General features: G+C 45.7%; 1 long non-coding RNA gene across 1 annotated transcript; it reads right to left on the bottom strand.

Annotated features, from left to right (window-relative positions):
* Window positions 1-753: 753 nt before the first annotated feature.
* On the bottom strand, window positions 754-18,673 carry LOC310834360. The gene is made up of 2 exons (XR_014559224.1): window positions 18,603-18,673; window positions 754-1,616 (listed from the first exon to the last, which is right to left on the bottom strand). It is a non-coding gene; the product is annotated as an uncharacterized lncRNA (long non-coding RNA).
* Between the last annotated feature and the right edge of the window lie 332 nt (window positions 18,674-19,005).

Below are 19,005 nucleotides of genomic sequence, written 5' to 3' on the forward strand. Positions count from 1 at the left end.
CAACTATCTGACTTTTAGATGACATCTGAAGGCAGCCCTGTTTAGGGAAGTTTTTAATGCTTGATATTTTATCACTTTAATATTAATATTAATATTCTGTTGGGAGCCACCCAGAGTGGTTGGGGAAACCCAGCAAGGTGGGTGGGGTATAAATATATTATTATTATTATTATTATTATTATTATTATTATTATTATTATTATTGCTAAAAACTTTTTTGTTTAGGCATGCCTGCCCACAAATGTCAATTTCTTATGTTTGTTTCTAAAAGTGTCGGTTTTCACATACATCTGGCTAATTTTATGTCTGCTTGTCTTTAAAGCCTGTTGATTTTACTGGTATTTTTGTATGAAATCTTTACTTTGTATAAATCATTTCGAGGTGGGCTCTTTAAAAATTAAATAGCGCATGAATCTCTTTAAAGAAATAAATAAAACTGGAGATAGTTGGTGAAAAATGGAATACACTAGGATGATGAATTGGCAACTAGAAGCCACTATGCCAAACATGACTTTTGGAGAATGCTCCTGGGTTCATCAAATGCCACCCAAGAAGCAAAGGGCTTAGAGACAATGGATGGCATTGGATTTTGCAGGCCACTGGAAGGGGAGCTTAAGGCACTGGCATTGTCAGAGGACAGTGAGGAAGTGTAATTGGAGGGCAGGACTTTTAACTGGATTTAATGGTGTTGAGAGTCAAGTTGGGCCTGGTTTAGGCTGGAGAAGAGAACACTGCGAGGTGATATGATGATGATGTTGTTGTTGTTTAGTCGTTTAGTCGTGTCCGACTCTTCGTGACCCCATGGACCAGAGCACGCCAGGCACTCCTGTCTTCCACCGCCTCCCGCAGTTTGGTCAGGCTCATGTTTGTAGCTTCGAGAACACTGTCCAACCATCTTGTCCTCTGTCGTCCCCTTCTCCTTGTGCCCTCCATCTTCCCCAACATCAGGGTCTTTTCCAGGGAGTCTTCTCTTCTCATGAGGTGGCCAAAGTATTGGAGCCTCAACTTCATGATCTGTCCTTCCAGTGAGCACTCAGGGCTGATTTCCTTAAGAATGGATACATTTGATCTTCTTGCAGTCCATGGAACTCTCAAGAGTCTCCTCCAGCACCATAATTCAAAAGCATCTATTCTTCGGCGATCAGCCTTCTTGATGGTCCAGCTCTCACTTGCATACATCACTACTGGGAAAACCATAGCTTTAACTATACGGACCTTTGTTGGCAAGGTGATGTCTCTGCTTTTTAAGGTGCTGTCTAGGTTTGCCATCGCCTTTCTTTCAAGGAGCAGGCGTCTTTTAATTTCGTGACTGCTGTCACCATCTGCAGTGATCATGGAGCCCAAAAAAGTAAAATCTCTCACTGCCTCCATTTCTTCCCCTTCTATTTGCCAGGAGGTGATGGGACCAGTGGCCATGATCTTCGTTTTTTTGATGTTGAGCTTCAGACCATATTTTGCACTCTCTTCTTTCACCCTCATTAAAAGGTTCTTTAATTCCTCCTCACTTTCTGCCATCAAGGTTGTGTCATCTGCATATCTGAGGTTGTTGATATTTCTTCCGGCGATCTTAATTCCGACTTGGGATTCATCCAGTCCAGCCTTTCGCGTGATGAATTCTGCATATAAGTTAAATAACCAGGGAGACAATATACAGCCTTGTCGTACAGTGGTGCCCCGCAAGACGAATGCCTCGCTAAACGAAAAACCCGCAAGACGAAAGGGTTTTCCGATTTTTAGCGGCTTCGCAAGACGAATTTCCCTATGGGCTTGCTTCGCAAGACGGAAGCCCATATGGAAATCTCCGGGGACAGCGGGGAAGCGCAGCGCGCCTTCTCCTCTGTTCCCGGACCTGTCCTGAAGGCTTGCGGTGGGAGGTCCGGGAACAGAGGAGAAGGCGCGCAGCACTTCTCCTCTGTTCCCGGGGCTTGCAGTGGGAGGAGGGTTTTTCCTCCCCACCGCCAACATTCAGAACAGCATTCTGAATGTTGGCGGTGGGGAGGAAAGCCCTCCTCCCACCGCAAGCCTTCAGGACACGTCCGGGAACAGAGGGGAAGGCACGCAGCGCTTCTCCTCTGTTCCCGGACCTGACTTGAAGACTTGCGGTGGGAGGAAGGTTTTCCTCCCCACCGCCAACATTCAGAAGGCTGTTCTGAAGGCTGGCGGTGGGAAGAAAAGCCCTTTTCCCCCGCCAGCCTTCAGAAGAGTTCCCCACAGGGCTCTCCAAGCTGCGGATAGCAGCCTGCTGCCCCTATCCGCAGCTTGGAGAGCCCTGCGGGGAAGTCCTGCAGGGCTCCCCAAGCTGCGAATGTCTGCCCCTCGTGCGGGGCAGCAGGCTGCTATCCGCAGCTTGGAGAGCCCAGCGGGGAAGTCCTGCAGGGCTCCCCAAGCTGCAGATGTCTGCCCCGCGCGAGGGGCGCTCTGCTTCAGAGCGCCCCTCGCGCCGGGCAGCAGGCTGCTATCCGCAGCCTAGGCAGCCCTGCAGGAACTCTTCTGAAGGCTGGCGGCGGGAGAAAGGCTTTTCTTCCCACCGCCAGCCTTCAGAAGGCTGTTCTGAAGGCTGGCGGTGGGGAGAAAAGTCCTTCTCCCCCCGCCAGCCTTCAGAAGAGGTCCGGGGACAGACTGTCCCCGGACCTGGTCTGAAGGCGGTCTCCCTAGGAACGCATTAATTGATTTTCAATGCATTCCTATGGGAAACCGTGCTTCGCAAGACGAAAAACTCGCAAGAAGAAAAAACTTGCGGAACGAATTAATTTCGTCTTGCGAGGCACCACTGTACTCCTTTCCCAATTTTGAACCAATCAGTTGTTCCATATCCAGTTCTAACTGTAGCTTCTTGTCCCACATAGAGATTTCTCAGGAGACAGATGAGGTGATCAGGTACTCCCATTTCTTTAAGAACTTGCCATAGTTTGCTGTGGTCCACACAGTCAAAGGCTTTTGCATAGTCAATGAAGCAGAAGTAGATGTCTTTCTGGAACTCTCTAGCTTTCTCCATAATCCATCGCATGTGTGCAATTTGGTCTCTGGTTCCTGTGCCCCTTTGAAATCCAGCTTGCGCTTCTGGGAGTTCTCTGTCCACATACTGCTTAAGCCTGCCTTGTAGAATTTTAAGCATAACCTTGCTAGCGTGTGAAATGAGTGCAATTGTGTGGTAGTTGGAGCATTCTTTGGCACTGCCCTTCTTTGGGATTGGGATGTAGACTGATCTTCTCCAGTCCTCTGGCCACTGCTGAGTTTTCCAAACTTGCTGGCATATTGAGTGTAGCACCTTGACAGCATCATCGTTTAAAATTTTAAATAGTTCAGCTGGAATATCATCACTTCCACTGGCCTTGTTATTAGCAGTGCTTTCTAAGGCCCATTTGACTTCACTCTCCAGGATGTCTGGCTCAAGGTCAGCAACCACACTACCTGGGGTATACGAGACATCCATTTCTTTCTGGTATAATTCCTCTGTGTATTCTTGCCACCTCTTCTTGATGTCTTCTGTTTCTGTTAGGTCCTTTCCACTTTTGTCTTTTATTATGGTAATCTTTGTACAAAGTGTTCCTTTCATATCTCCAATTTTCTTGAACAGATCTCTGGTTCTTCCCATTCTATTGCTTTCCTCTATTTCTTTGCATTGCTCGTTTAAGAAGGCCTTCTTGTCTCTCCTTGCTATTTTTTGGAAATCTGCATTCAGTTTCCTGTATCTTTCACCATCTCCCTCGCATTTTGCTTGCCTTCTCTCCCCCGCTATTTGTAAGGCCTCGTTGGACAGCCACTTTGCTTTCTTGCATTTCCTTTTCATTGGGATGGTTTTAGTTGCTGCCTCCTGTATAATGTTCCGAGCTTCCATCCATAGTTCTTCAGGCACTCTGTCCACCAAATCTAAATCCTTAAACCTGTTCCTCACTTCCACTGTGTATTCATAAGGGATTTGACTTAGATTGTATCTTACCGGCCCAGTGGTTCTTCCTATTTTCTTCAGTGTAAGCTTGAATTTTGCTATAAGAAGCTGATGATCTGAGCCACAGTCAGCTCCAGGTCTTGTTTTTGCTGACTGTATAGAGCTTCTCCATCTTTGGCTGCAGAGAATATAATCAATCTGATTTCGATGCTGCCCATCTGGTGATGTCCATGTGTAGAGTCGTCTCTTGTGTTGTTGGAAAAGAGTGTTTGTGATGACCAGCTTGTTCTCTTGGCAGAACTCTATTAGCCTTTGCCCTGCTTCGTTTTGAACTCCAAGGCCAAACTTGCCAGTTGTTCCTTTTATCTCTTGACTCCCTACTTTAGCATTCCAATCCCCTATAATGAGAAGAACATCCTTCTTTGGTGTCATTTCTATAAGGTGTTGTAAGTCTTCATAGAACTGGTCAATTTCAGTTTCTTCAGCACCAGTGGTTGGTGCATAAACTTGGATTACTGTGATGTTAAAAGGTCTGCCTTGGATTCGTATCGAGATCATTCTATCATTTTTGAGATTGCATCCCAGTACAGCTTTCACCACTCTTTTGTTGACTATGAGGGCCACTCCATTTCTTTTACGGGATTCTTGCCCACAGTAGTAGATATGATGGTCATCCGAACTGAATTCGCCCATTCTCGTCCATTTTAGTTCACTGATGCCCAGGTTGTCAATATTTATTCTTGCCATCTCATTTTTGACCACATCCAACTTACCCAGGTTCATGGTTCTTACATTCCAGGTTCCTATGCAATATTTTTCTTTACAGCCTTGGACTTTCCTTTTGCTTCCAGGCATATCCGCAACTGAGCGTCCTTTTGGCTCTGGATCTACTTGTACTTGTCCTCCGCTCTTCCTCAGTAGCATGTTGGACGCCTTCCAACCTGAGGGGCTCATCTTCCAGCGTCATAACTTTTATATGCCTGTTGCCTTTGTCCATGGAGTTTTCTTGGCAGGGATACTGGAGTGGCTTGCCGGTTCCTGCTCCAGGTGGATCACGTTTGGTCAAAACTCTCCACTATGACCTGTCCATCTTGGGTGTCCCTGCACGGCATAGCTCATAGCTTCTCTGAGTTATTCAAGCCCCTTCGCCACGGCAAGGCAGTGATCCATGAAGGGGAGAGGTGATATGATAGCCACCTTTAAATATAAGAAGGGTGTTCATGTAGAAGATGGAGCAAGCTTGTTTTTCACTGCAGGGTAGGACCTGAACTAAAGCGTTTAAATTACAAGAAATGAGATTATGACTAAACATTGGGAAGAACTGGTGGTAAGAGCTGTTTGACAATGGAATGAATCACCTCAGAAGGTGGTGGGCTCTCCTTCATTGGAAGTTTTTTAAACAGAGGTTGGATGAACCTATACAGTGGTACCTCGGGTTACAGACGCTTCAGGTTACAGACTCCGCCAACCCAGAAATAGTACCTCGGGTTAAGAACTTTGCTGCAGGATGAGAACAGAAACCGCACGGCGGTGGCGTGGGGGCAGCGGGAGGCCCCATTAGCTAAAGTGGTACCTCAGGTTAAGAACAATTTCAGGTTAAGAACGGACCTCCAGAACGAATTAAGTTCTTAACCCGAGGTACCACTGTATATTCAAATGCCAAGAAAGGAGATTCCAACTGAATATCAGGAAGAACTTTATGACATTAAGAGCTGTTCGGCTATGGAATTAGGCTATCTGGCATTGTGGTGGACTCTCTTTCATTGGTGGTTTTTAAACAGAGGTTGGATGGCCATCTGTCAGCTGTGATTCCTGCATTGCAAGGAGTTGGACTAGGGGGTGAACCTTGAAGTCCCTTCCGACCCTACAATTCTATGATTCTAAGTTATTTTAATACTCCTGCAGAGTTCCATTCCTTTGGCAATTGGGCATCTGAGCCACTAGCGCTTTATCCTGTGCATACAGAAGATGAATGGACCAATCACTTCTTGTGGCACTAAACACCCAGGAGAGATGAAAGAAACGCATGCCTGTCCATAGTAAATATATTGACTCGGAGCCTATTTGAACTAAACGCTCCCATTTTCTGAAAAGTTCATCTAATAACAAAGGTCTAGAGAAAGTCAATTGAAGCATAGTTCTCCGGGTTATCTCCTGGGGGCGAAATGCACAAATCTGGATGGATTCAATTATCTAATGCAAATAAAGAATGTGTAACGACCTTTCCTCCAAGGTGCATCGTGCACCAATGTTACTGGCATTTCGTTGGCAGGTGACAAAGTACCTCTGTGCCCAGGCTTTTGGGAGCGGCAAAGTTTCCTGTTGCAAAGGTATCATTTCATTTTATTTGCTCACTCACTGCTATGTAGATTGCTATTGATGTTTCATGCATGGCTTAATGTTTTGTTGTTTTCAGCCCTTAGAGACATTATTAATTATTGTTTTAATGTTATATGTATTTCCACCCTGGAACCATTCAGTGAAGTGTGGATTATAAATTTGGTAAATAAACGAATAAAGTGAGGTCCCTCCTCCCCCTGGAACACTCTTGTCATTTTCTTGTGGGATGGCAGGTTGGAGAGCTGGGTTTCTTGCATCTGAGCAAGTCAAACGTCACATACGGTAATATTGGCTGGTTCGAAGGGGTTGTTGCAAGAATTATTGTCAGGATCTTCACCCAAAGGCATGGTGTGGTTCAGGCCTTGATGTTAAACAGGCAACCTGTGGGCCCTATCTGGGTCCCTGGATAACTTTAATTCACCTCTGGGGGTAAAAGTGGGGGGAGAAACCTACCTTATTCCCACTTTCTGAAACAAGAGATGAACCGCAATGCAGCTATCCTTTAAAATTCAAATTTTGTAATGCAGTTCTCCAAGCAAATAATATGTACAAATATGCGGGGAGGAGGGTTATTTCATAAACTTTATATACCACAAGGCAATTTGCAAAAGAAAATAAAACAATAAAATGACCACTAAAAAAAAAATTGTATCCAAAGTTTAAAAGATACAGAAAGTTAAAACCACAATAGAATAGACTGAAACAAATTAAAACTCAAACAAACTTTCTAAGCAACTGCATGGCTGTTGTTGTTGACATCTGTCTCTCTAGAGAGATGATGCAGTGAGCCTCCAGGGGTGAAGTCAAATTGAAATGTTAGCAACACTGAAGTGACTTGATGAGCTACTGTATTCTGCTCTGGTCAGACCTCACCTGGAGTACTGTGTCCAGTTCTGGGCACCACAGTTCAAGAAGGACACTGACAAACTGGAACGTGTCCAGAGGAGGGCAACCAAAATGGTCAAAGGCCTGGAAACGATGCCCTATGAGGAATGGCTAAGGGAGCTGGGCATGTTTAGCCTGGAGAAGAGGAGGTTAAGGGGTGATATGATAGCCATGTTCAAATATATAAAAGAATGTCACATAGAGGAGGGAGAAAGGTTGTTTTCTGCTGCTCCAGAGAAGCGGACACGGAGCAATGGATCCAAACTACAAGAAAGAAGATTCCACCTAAACATTAGGAAGAACTTCCTGACAGTAAGAGCTGTTCGACAGTGGAATTTGCTGCCAAGGAGTGTGGTGGAGTCTCCTTCTTTGGAGGTCTTTAAGCAGAGACTTGACAACCATATGTCAGGAGTGCTCTGATGGTGTTTCCTGCTTGGCAGGGGGTTGGACTCGATGGCCCTTGTGGTCTCTTCCAACTCCATGATTCTATGACTTCTCTGGGGCACAATCCTGGGCAGTGTGTCTGGAGGTCCTGGGCTGCCCAGATGACAAGACCCATCTTTCGGCCACACTGATGTGATCCAAAAGAAAGCAGAGCAATACATTGGCATCAGCTTGTCTGCAGCAGAAGAAGAAGAGTTTGGATTTGATATCCCGCTTTATCACTACCCGAAGGAGTCTCAAAGCAGCTAACATCTCCTTTCCCTTCCTCCCCCACAACAAACACTCTGTGAGGTGAGTGGGGCTGAGAGACTTCAAAGAAATGTGACTAGCCCAAGGTCACCCAGCAGCTACATGTGGAGGAGTGGAGACGCGAACCCGGTTCCCCAGATTACGAGTCCACCGCTCTTAACCACTACACCACCCTGGCAGGAGTACAAGGCACCATCCAACCATCTTAGGGACTCTAGAATTGTGTAGAATTTATTCCTTAGAATTTATTCCTTATTTTCTTCACCTGAAGATATCCTACAAGGCAGCGGAGGTTTAGGACCATAAGTTTGCTTCTTCTAGATGAGCTAACTTCCCAGGTTAATGAGCCCCATCTGCTCCTCACTTGTCCCTGCAGCATGGGCTGAAACTGCCTTCTTGACTGTTGGACGCACTATTGGTCTCCTGCGCTCAATCCACCGGAGCCTGTCTTCTCATGCAGGGGAAGCCCTTGACTCTTTGAGGGTTTGAGACCCATTGGCTACCCTCGCCTGGTTTAGCCAGCCAGTCAAACTGTTCCCAGGGTATGGCCACTGTCACATGCTGACAACTTCCAGGAGCCACAGGTGGGAGCTGAGTGCAGGGTGGGGACCAAAGGTGGACAAACTCCCCCAGAAGGAGCACAACATGCCCCCCACTAAGATACTACCCCTCCACTAACACTCCAAGCAACTGGGTAAATGTAAAGGTAAAGGGACCCCTGACCATTAGGTCCAGTCGTGGCTGACTCTGGGGTTGTGGCGCTCATCTCGCTTTATTGGCCAAGGAAGCCGGCGTACAGCTTCCAGGTCATGTGGCCAGCATGACTAAGCGGCTTCTGGCGAACCAGAGCAGCACACAGAAACGCCCTTTACCTTCCAATCGGAGTGGTACCTATTGATCTACTTGCACTTTGACGTGCTTTCGAACTGCTAGGTGGGCAGGAGCAGGGACCAAGCAACGGAAGCTCACCCCGTTGAAAGGATTCGAACCGCCGACCTTCTGATCAGCAAGTCCTAGGCTCTGTGGTTTAACCCACAGCGCCACCAGCGTCCCAAGCAACTGGGTAGGCTTTTCTAAATAAGAATGCCTTCAGCGGGTGCCAAAAAAATACAGTAAATGCACATTGCTCGCCTCCTCCTCACAATTGCTCCCTCTCCTCCACACCTCAGCTTTCCAAGTGATGGCAATAGAGGACCTCTGGATCACTGAGCTAAGTGGGGTACCTGGAAATCTTCCAGAAATGCCAACCCCAGGGCAAGGTTGCCCTTGAGGCAAGCTGAAGTAGCCATTTGGTGCAGCAGAATCCCTCGGGGAGACGCTCTCCGCAGGCACCCCTACCACCACCACTGGAGAAGTGAGAAGTGGGAGCAGCCATGTCACTCAACATCTTGTGGAACTCTTGTAAGATCTCACCGGAAGCCACCATCATGTGACCCCAGTAAGCAAGGCAGCAGCATCTTCCTGTTTTGCCTCAGGCCAGGCCATCGCAGGCCAACCCTAATGGCGCCACTGAGCCTGAGAGGAGTAATAGGCAAAAGGAGCACTTCTTGTTGGTGCAGAAGGAGCAAGCTCGTGACACAGGGCAGAGCCGGACAGTGAATGCTTACTCCTGCTGGGGAGCCCAAGGGTGAAAGAACAGATGTTGCCAGTGCTGCCTAACACAGCAAACACGTTGCTGAGAGGGTTGGCCAAGCAGATGTTGGTCCCAATAGCTGTAAACCAGTAAGAGCTTGGGACAAACTTTCCAAAGGACTTGCTGACCTTCTGAGTGGCTATGAACATTCCACCTCCTATGGTTCCACTCAGGGCCGGAACTAGGTATCTTGGTGTCTGGGACAAGCACCATGAAATGCACCCCTAAGCTAGCTCCCTATTTTATGTCTTAAACATTGCTGAATTTGTTTTGTAGCTGAATTTGTGAGCCAGTGTGGTGTAGTGGTTAAGAGCGGTAGTCTTGTAATCTGGTGAACCAGGTTCGCTTCCCCGCTCCACCACATGTAGCTGCTGGGTGACCTTGAGCTAGTCACACTTCTCTGAAGTCTCTCAGCCTCACTCACCACACAGAGTGTTTGTTGTGGGGGAGGAAGGGAAAGGAGAATGTTAGCCACTTTGAGACTCCTTCGGGTAGTGATAAAGCAGGATATCAAATCCAAACTCTTCTTAACTTCTTCTTCTTCTTCTTCTTCTTCTTCTTCTTCTTCTTCTTCTTCTTCTTCTTCTCCTCCTCCTCCTCCTCCTCCTCCTCCTCCTCCTCCTCCTTCTTGTATTAATCTAAAAGCTTGAACACTTTTACACACAGCAGACAAATTTGTCCCATTGCTGTATCCTTGGCCTTGGGCCTTTTAAATTTCAGTGCCATCTTGTTTTAATCTCTTCATTATTTTGTCTGCTAAATCACTGCATGTTCTCTGTTTTACTTCAATGAACTCTACAGAAAATTTCCTAGATCAAAAAGTTCCCAGCATCAATATGGAGGCAGATGATAATTTTGACATTCTGCCTAGTGATGAGAAATGTCTGGAACACATTCAAATAGTAGTGTGGATTTTTATTCCAAAAATCGTCTCACCATGAGCATTTTCCCCTGATAATTTAAGGAGTTTATTTTGTATTTTATGTGATAAATACTTCACAGCCCATCTTTTATAGCTGAACAAATGGCTTTTAACTTCACTATCATAATGGTTAATCAATTCATGAAATTTAGAAAGGTTCCCACACTAGGACTACCAATAATTTCTCTTAAGCGCCACTAAAAACTGGATTGTTTTCTGCCCCAAACAGAATAACATCAAAACAACCTGCAAATCATGTTGCCATTTCTCTTTTTTCTGTCTGAATTGTCTTTTGTGGGCAATCAAAAAGTCTACCACTTTATATATTATTTTCTAAGCTCTTCCACTTGAAAAACTTGTCTCGGTGGCAAATGCATTTTTGCACAGTCTACACTTCGCATCAAATGCTTCCAGTCATTGGAACAAAATGTTGCACTGTAGAGTGTCCTGCTCATTGTTCCAATCAGCCAAGCTCTTTTCCAGACTACTACATTCCATTTCTGCTCTGAAGAGTTTTACGTTCTCCCCACCATCACCACAAATCTGAATTTTGTGGCCACTCATCACATCTGCATCATGCATTTAAAGCACATGTAAAACACATGACCTCTCCCAAAGAATCTTGGGAACCAGTGCTGTAGCTACAATGGGGGGGGTCTAGCTGGGTTTATTGCCCTGGGTGAAGCCTCCAGAGGCTCCCAACCTGTGTGTGTGTGTGTGTCTTTGTACACAAATGCATGGGGGATGCAAAACTCGGCCTTTGACCCAGGTGAAAGAAAGCCTAGTTTCACCCCTGAACTGTAGCTTATTACAGGTGCTGGAAACTATAGCTCCGTGAGGCATAAACTACAGTTCTCATGATTCTTTGGGTGGAAGGCACATGCATTAAATGTGCTTTAAATGTATGGTGAGGATGTGAACTTAGTGAATGCATTCTGTCTTCATTTGGCTGTTTTTAGATAATCCCTCCCATTCAGGTTTTCTTTAAGATTTTTTGTAACTAACACAAAATTTGGGGAATAGTGTGGCTTGCAGACAAAAGGTGATTCCATGGAATGTCACCTAGGATGCTTCCTCTCGCCCATCCTAAGGGAGCTGAAATCCCCATCACTCCCTGCTTGTCTGCTAGAGTTTAAACCCCTTTATGCTATTTCCTCAGTTGGGGAACCACCATCTCAGGCATTTGTTGGTGCAAGGATATATAGATATTTAAAATCATAGCACATGCAGCAAATGGTGGAAATAGAGACCTTTAAAATATGCTCTTGTGAGTTCCAAAACTTCCTTCATCCCCTAGCATAGAAAAAGGCCACACATTTGGTAAGTTAACAATGGTTTACTTGCAAACTCTCCAAATGTCAGATTCATGTGCTTTTCCAAACAGCATTCAGAAAAAGTTGCACAGGCAGTAAAACTAGGCTTATTTGCAAGGGCGACACAGTTCCTAAATTGGTATAGGAACTCAAAAGAGGCTTGTAAGAGCCATGTGGTCTGAGCTGGAGCAATCAGCTTAGACCTCCTCACACGTTGATCTTCTCTGGTAGACTGGAGGGGAACAAAGGCTTGATTATCCAGCCCCATGGTGAGTTAATCCTGGCAGGACAGCTTACTCACTGGTCTTAACCCTTTCATGCTTTAATTAGACTTTAGCATGTTGGTCATATGAGGCTGGTTATCCCACAGCATTTTCAAGTAACCAAGCATGATCATTAAGTTTATCCACGAATTAGAGAGGCATAAATTCCTTGACTGTGAACTTTACCTGATTGTGCTCACACACCTACTAAGAGTGCATTTTTATTTTCAAATGAATGACAGGCTGTTGTCACTTTTCAAGTATAACATGACATGCAATTAAAGAGCTAAAGAAAAGGTTGTAAGCTTAAGAGCATCATAGCAGCAACACATCTTTTTGACTGTCCCTCTCTATTATCTGCTGCTAGCTTTTTACAAACTGTTAAACCCTCTCCCTAGACATCTCCCTAGGCATGCCTGGGTCCTTCATAGGGATGCATGAACATCTCAGTTTTGAGTTCTCATTTTTCCAATGTTGAATTCACTTACCCGTATTTTTCGCTCTATAACACGCACCAGACCATAACACGCACATAGTTTTTAGAGGAGGAAAACAAGAAAAAAAATATTCTAAACAAAATAGTGGATATATGATTTTTGTGGTTCATGCTGTGGCCACAGACATGTGATCTGACAGTGAGTTTGGAGTAGCCCAATGCAAAAATCCTGAGGATCCATGTGGATCCATGCTTTGTAACCACGGAGGAGGGAAGGAAGGGGAACCATGGATCCTCTGCTCACGACTGCAGCAGATCCCCCCTGCCACCCGCAGGCATTCGCTCCATAACACGCACAGACATTTCCCCTTACTTTCTAGGAGGAAAAAAGTGAGTGTTGTGGTGCAAAAAATATGGTATCCAGATTTCTGCATCAGTCTGCTTAAAAAAAAAAAAGTCCTCATGAAAATCTGTGTCAGTGTGTATTTCTAAGAATACACATGTTTTTGTAAGCAATCTTGTCTGATATGAATTTCTGCATATTGAGTTCACTAATATATGCATTTTGTGCACATGTTCCCCTGATACAAGCCTTTTGAGATAGATTATTTCACTGGAGAATTCCACCACAAAATCTGGGGACATGCAGATTTCAAAGGGTAGCTGTGCTTTTGTTTGAATCTTGTTTTGAGACATGAAAATTAGATAGGCTTAAATTCAAATGCAAACTGTTCTGAATATCTTCTCCATCCTTTATTTATTAGGAGGCATGTTTTGACTTCATCCAGAGCCGATGGGCTGGCTCTCCCACTGGCTCACTCTTTTCCTTTTAAAAAACAAAACAAAATGTTTTTTATAAAATTTTACATAACAAGGTTCACTTTAAACATATCAATCAGCTTTACATTTAGGATTCTCAGAATCCCTTGACTTCCCTTCACCCTTCTCTGGTTTCTATTTTCCATCCCTTTTTATTCAACTTATCCTCCCCCCCCCCACCCCAATTTGTCATATCTATTATTAACTTTTTCATTATATTTTATCTTTTACAAGTATTACTCGAATCCTGCCAAAGCTTTTAGCTGTTTACAATGTTCTCATAAATATAATTTAATTTTTGTTGTGTATTGAGTCAAAGGATTTTATATCTGTATTATTATTGTCTGTATTGCATTAGGGTAAAGTAACTGCCTTTTGTACCCAGAGGGTACAGCTACTATTGGTTCATTTAAGCTGCTGTATTTGGATCCTCTGTCTTATTGGTTGCCTCCAAAAGGCAGGACTGTGATTGCCTGATATTGTTCCCTCCAAAATGTATCCTTTCTAACTTGTTCCCTGTCCCTATAAATGTAGCTCTCCCCTCCTCAAGTCTCAGTCTTGTTTGCTTTAATAAAGAAGTGTTACTAGAGAACTGTCTCCAGCATATTATGTCAAGAGAGCTGAAATCACAAACCCCACGTCACAACAATTTTTTCCCATTTTTTCCTAAACTTCTTCTATAATTTTTTCCCATTCTTTCCTAAACTTCTTCTCATCCTGGTCTCTTATTCTCCCGGTCAGTTTCGCCATTTCGGCATAATCCATCATCTTCATCAGCCATTCTTCTCTGATTGGAACTTTGTCTTCTTTCCATCTCTGGACCAATATTCTTGATGCTGTCGTCGCGTACATAAATAGTCTTTTCTGCTCTTTTAGAATCTCTGTACCTAAAATGCCTAACAAGAAAGCCTCTGGTTTTTCCACAAATGTTTTTTTAAACATTCTTTTCATCTCATTATATATCGTTTCCCAGAATGGCTCACCCTTTTCCAGTCCAAGACACAAGCAAAGGGTTCTCAGTCTCCCCTTCTCCCATGTGAACAGTGGCCCACGCTGCCACACTTACAAAATTGCAATGGCAGTGTGAACGAGCTGTATCTTGTCTATGTCACTGCATTGGTGCACTCATGACCTTGCACCAGCGGTGGAGCAAGCCGATCAGGCACCTGGGGCAGCACGCATACCCTGCGTCCGGGGGCATGGCCAGCCACCTGTGGGGGCGGGTCCAGCCGGGGCAGGATGCTCCACAGGGTCTCTGAGGAGTCTTCCGGCCTCCACCCACTCAGCCGCCCTATAGCTGAGGGGGAGGTGGTGGGAGGACCATTCAGAGCAGCGTGGAGCCTGCGAGCGCCAACGCCACCGCGTCACTCACAGGAGATATGCATGGCTCAGGCGTGCTGCAGGCCCCACAGTGAGTGCCACCCGGCATTTTGTCAACCCCTGTGATGGCCTGGGAATCTGATTCAGAGGCTGAACCGGAGGAATCCCAGCCTGCACAGGAGTCCCCGCCTCCAGGGCCGGCTGAGCTGGGGCAGGGCCTTGAATCTGAAGGGCCCGCACCTGTGCTGGATCCTCAGGAGCAGACACCAGATGAATCCACTCTGGCTCCGGGGGTGATTGAGGACCCATTGCCTGCAGGTGCTCCTCTCCCAGCCCTGTCAGGGGAAGGTGAGGCGGCCTCTGGGTCCAGTAACCCTCCAACCTCTCCTGAGCTGCAGAGGCTCAGGGCAGAGAGGTGGAGGGAACTAAGTTCTCTCAGGAGGAGTGCTCGCCTTAAGGCCAGGAGAGGCGAGTCACCTGTGGGCCGGGACCGCCCTAGGCCCCAGAGGAGATAAAGGCCAGTCAGCCCAGTCCCAGGTTGCGGGAGCAACGTCGTTGGAAACCTGTTTCTGCCAGCACCCAGACCTGTTTTTTCCGGAGTCCCCGATCACGCCCGGCTTTGCCCTTGGTGGACAGTTTCCAGACCCTCGACCCAGGACTGGACTCTGACCACGCCTCATGGTAACCCCCCCTGGACCAGCACCCCCCCAAAGTGATGACACCTGGGGTGGCCCACCCCCACCACCCACCCCTTTCCTCCGCCACTGCCTTGCACCCTTGCGGCTGTGCCTTCCTGAGCAATCAGTTCTTGCCTGCTGTTTGCTGGCAAAAGTGTGGGGACCTCCCCAGCTCACCCCAGCTAAACACCAAGTAGAATTTCAGCGGCTCAAAATGGTGCCTCCACTTTCATTAGCGCGACCGTTCATCATGATTAACACCACCCAGGTCGGTACATTGTTTGTCACTGATTATTACGCTGCGTCGGAGAGAACATTGACTCTTCATCGAACCCTGAAAACAATCAGCTTCAATTGGGACGTTAAGGTTCTGCTGTTGTGAATTCGTTTCCTTTTTTGGTAAGGCCGTGTGAGAAAAGACACCCAACAACTGGGCCGGGTGGGGGGGAATCGTAGCATGAACAATTGAGAAGCTCTCATTGTCTCATAAGACCTGTAGGTGTCCTGTTGTGATGGCCTGGGAATCCAATTCAGAGGCTGAACCGGAGGAATCCCAGCCTGCACAGGAGTCCCCGCCTCCAGGGCCGGCTGAACTGGGGCAGGGTCTTGATTCTGAAGTGCCTGCACCTGTGCCGGATCCTCAGGAGCAGACACCAGGTGAATCCGCTCTGGCTCCAGAGGTGGTTGAGGACTCAGTGCCTACAGGTGAGTCTCCCCCAGGGCCCAGTAACCCTTCAGCCTCTCCTGAACTGCAGAGGCTCAGGGCAGAGAGGCGAAGGGAACTGGTTTCTCCCAGGAGGAGTGCTCGCCTTAAGGCCAGGAGAGGCGGGTCTCCTGGGGGCCGGGAACGCCCCTGGCCTCAGAGAAGATAAAGGCCAGTCAGCCCAGTCCCAGGTTGCGGGAGCAACGTCACTGATGAGCTGTTTTGGCCAGCATCCAGTCCTGTTTCCCCCAGAGTCCCTGTCCTTTCCCGGCTTCCCGCTGTGGACCCTGCTTTGCCTGAGGAGGACTGTCTGCTGACCCTCAACTCAGGTCCTGGACCTCGCCCCACGGTTACCTCCCCCCTGGACCAGCACACCCATTTTAATTCAAAACAACAGACATTGCACAAGAAGAGAGATCTGCATTGGTTCCCAGTACGTTTCTGAGCACAATTCAAAGTGTTGGTGCTGACCTTTAAAGCCCTAAACGGCCTTGGTCCTGTATACCTGAAGGAGCGTCTCCACCCCCATCGTTCAGCCCGGACACAGAGATCCAGCGCCGAGGGCCTTCTGGCGGTTCCCTGATTGGGAGAAGTGAGGTTACAGGGAACCAGACAGAGGGCCTTCTCGGTAGTGGCGCCCACCCTGGGGAACACCCTCCCTTCAGATGTGAAGGAAGATCCTCTAGCTCTAGATCAGGATTTCCCAAACTTGTTTCTCTAGCTGTTCTTGGACTACAATTCCCATCATCCCTGACCACCGGTCCTGCTAGCTAGGGACGATGAGAGTTGTAGTCAAAAACAGCTGGAGTTTGGGGAAGCTATGCTCTACTAGATCAAAGAGGTGCTGGACTAGGTAGCCAGCTTTTGCATGGCAACCTCCGTATCCAGAAACTTTAACCAAGAAGTCAATGGTGTCCTTGCTCATTTATTCGCCAGTGTTCCACACACGCTGCCTTGTCTTTAGCTTGCGGTTATATATGAAGGCACATATTCATTCATCACTAGGATTTTTGGTTCTTGTTCTTGCTTTGTTTTTTTTTAAAAAAAGCTTGATGAATTTACACTCAGCTGGCCAGAAGCAATGGTATGATTGCAGCATTTCATAATCAAGACTCCTTTCTTGAAGCTCTGAATTCATTTGCATGGGCAATGAGTTGTTGTTACTCTTACAAAATTGCTGCCAGTAACCTGGTGCAGAGCTGTGGCAACCACATTCTGACGAGAGTTGGAGGCTGCCAATAAAAAAAATAGGAAGAACTGTTACTTGTGGAATCATTTTTTATTTGCAACTTTTCATAGCATCATAGGATTGTAGAATTGGGAGGGATCAATTTAGGCTTACAAATCTCTAAGGAAGGAGAGTTTATCACTTCTTCTTTAATATATATATATATATTTATACTTTTCAGATATATACATTTCACCGATTTTACAATCATTTTGACATATTAAAACTTGACTTCCTTCCCCTTCTTTCTGCGCTTCCTTAAATTTATTTTTAATATCTTCTGCATATCCAAATTAACTTAGTTTACTCATTCATTTGTCTTCTTTAAACGTTTACTCTTATGTAACTGCAGGTTATTACAATAATCCTGCTAATGTTTTTATCTGTTTACAATTTATTTGTAAATATTCAATAAACCATTTCCATTCTTTTATTTAAGAAATTGTTATCTTGATTTCTTATTCTTCCAGTAAGTTTCGCCATTTCTGTATATTCCATAAGTTTTTGTATCCATTCTTCCTTTGCTGGGACTTCTTCTTCTTTCCATTTTTGGGCAAGTAACATTTTTGCCACTGTAGTTGCATACATGAATAAATTTCTATACAATTTAGGTAGTTCTGTCCCTATAATTCCCAAGAGAAAGGCTTTGGTTTTTTTTTTACAAATGTTATTTTAAACATCCTTTTCATTTCATTGTATATCATTTCCCTCTAAGCCTTAACCTTACTACAAGACCACCACATATGATAAAAAATAACATTCTTTCTCTTTACATTTCCAATACTTATTTGATTTATTTTTATACATTTTTGCCAATTTACTTGGTGTTAGGTACCATTGATATATCATTTTTTATATAATTTTCTCTTAAGGTAAGACTATAAAGGACTATAAAGGTAAAGGTAAAGGACTATAAAGGACTATAAAGGTAAAGGTAAAGGACCCCTGACAGTTAAGTCCAGTCACGAACGACTCTGGGGTTGCGGCACTCATCTTGCTTTACTGGCCAAGGGAGCCAACGTTTGTCCACAGACAGTTTTTCCAGGTCAGGTGGCCAGCATGGTTTCTTGCGAAACCAGAGCAGCGCACAGAAACGCTGTTTACCTTCCCGCCAGAACGGTACCTATTTATCTACTTGCACTTTGACGTGCTTTTGAACTCCTAGGTTGGCAGGAGCAGGGACCGAGCAACGGGAGCTCACCTGGTCACAGGGATTCGAACCACAACCTTTTGATCGGCAAGCCCTAGGCTCTGTGGTTTAGACCTCAGCGCCACCCACGTCCCCTCCTAGACCATAACATGCTGTAAATTTTATATCCATATTCCACAATCGTTCCCATGCTTCCATATCTGTGTCATGACCAATATCTATTGCCCAATGTATCATTGAGCATTTTACTTGTTCATCCTTTGCCTCCCATTCCAGCTATAGAGTCCATCACCTCTTGTGGGAGTGTGGTCAACTATCGGACAGCTCTTACTGCCAGAAAATTCTTCTTGATGCTTAGACAGAATCTCCTTTCTTGTAGCTTGAATCCATTGGTTTGGGTCCTATCTTTTGCACATAAACTCAACCCCTACAGAACTGGTCTGTCTATATCTCTCTCTGTCTCCTGATCTTATATAAACCTGAATGATAAACAGAGTTGTAATGGGAATGGGGGCATTTGAAAAATGCCAGGGGGTTCTTATCCATTATTTTGGTCAAAGAAACAGAAAGCATTTATTTATGTATTTGCTTGGCCATCAAGTTAAAGGTAAAGGTAAAGGTACCCCTGACCATTAGGTCCAGTCGTGGACGACTCTGGGATTGTGCTCTCAACTTGCTATATAGGCTGAGGGAGCCGGCGTTTGTCCGCAGACAGCTTCCAGGTCAAGTGGCCA

The sequence above is a fragment of the Podarcis gaigeae genome, assembly GCF_964106915.1.
Source record: "Podarcis gaigeae genome assembly, chromosome: 16".
NCBI lineage: Eukaryota > Metazoa > Chordata > Lepidosauria > Squamata > Lacertidae > Podarcis > Podarcis gaigeae.